Genomic DNA, 1,186 nt, shown 5'->3' with positions numbered 1-1,186 from the left:
TCGAGAAAAACAATTTATGACTAATAATCACGTCATAGAGTATAATAATAATACACCTTGCAAAGAAATATAACAATCAAAAGTATATATTAATTTTATTAATATTATTAATATTATTGTTATCATTTATTAAAAATAACAATAATAAAAATAATAAAAACAAAATTAATATTTGTTTTTGTTTTTCTCCCGGAAAACTCGCGTGGCAGCCTCCTCGGGACTGCCGCCAGGCCTCGCCGGATTCCGGCCATAGCCAATGCCCAGCACCTCCATTCAGCCCCCCCTCTCTCTCTCTCTACCCTGTGAACGGCGCGTCTCGCCACTGCGGTGCACAGCCGCGGCAGAGCCGCCTGCAACCTTCGCGCCACTCCGGCGATCGGCTGCAATCACCCAACCGGCCTCTCCCTTCTACGCCGCTGTACCACCACCTCCGCTTCTCTCCATTACCAGCGACCCAGCCTCCATACTCCACCCAATCGCCACCCCCAAACTCTGATTAAACCAATCAACACAACAACAATTATAATTATATCTAGCAGTGAAATCACATGACAGGTATACAAAGCTATGTAATCAACTGATCCTCACCTGAAACACTCGATTGATTTGCCCCAAATACCAAACCCTAGTTTTCTTTTCTCTCGATAGCTTTTACCGCCTCTGCTCTGATAACTCTATCTGGTAATATTCTCATTTATCCTAAGTTTAAGTACACCAGACTATCCGTAACTGATGATGCACATGCTTGTCAATTTCTAATCAAAAGAAGTATATTTGTATATAAAAGAAATCACACCTCCACTTTAATTAAAAGCAAATAAAATAATTTTTTTTTTTTGGGGTCCAAAATATATTTCAAAATTTAAAACAAAATATACCACAAATCCCAAAAACTCCCGAATGGGTAAAATACATAAAAAGTTTTATTTTTAAATTAATTGAAATTTCTATATTTAATTGCCCGGAATTGATTTTTAAATTGCAAATAATTAAAATAATCATTCGCGAGACTTTTGAATATTTTCAAATCATTCAAAATATTAAAATACCAAAACTGAAATATTTCGGTAATTTTAACTTGAATAAATATTGGTGCAATTAAATACAGAAATTCATTTTTAAACAAAAAAAACAATTTTAATAAAGGCAATATAATAAATCTAAATTCTTTCTTATCCGCTCGGAC

At 35.2% G+C, this 1,186-nt stretch overlaps 1 long non-coding RNA gene across 1 annotated transcript; it reads right to left on the bottom strand.

Annotated features, from left to right (window-relative positions):
- LOC135149179 (uncharacterized) lies at positions 1 to 728 on the bottom strand. Its single transcript, XR_010287364.1, has 2 exons — positions 589 to 728; positions 1 to 492 (listed from the first exon to the last, which is right to left on the bottom strand). It is a non-coding gene; the product is annotated as an uncharacterized LOC135149179 (long non-coding RNA).
- Positions 729 to 1,186: the final 458 nt, after the last annotated feature.

Source organism: Daucus carota, chromosome 9 (genome assembly GCF_001625215.2).
Source record: "Daucus carota subsp. sativus chromosome 9, DH1 v3.0, whole genome shotgun sequence".
NCBI lineage: Eukaryota > Viridiplantae > Streptophyta > Magnoliopsida > Apiales > Apiaceae > Daucus > Daucus carota.
This window is presented reverse-complemented; position numbering and strand designations above follow the sequence as displayed.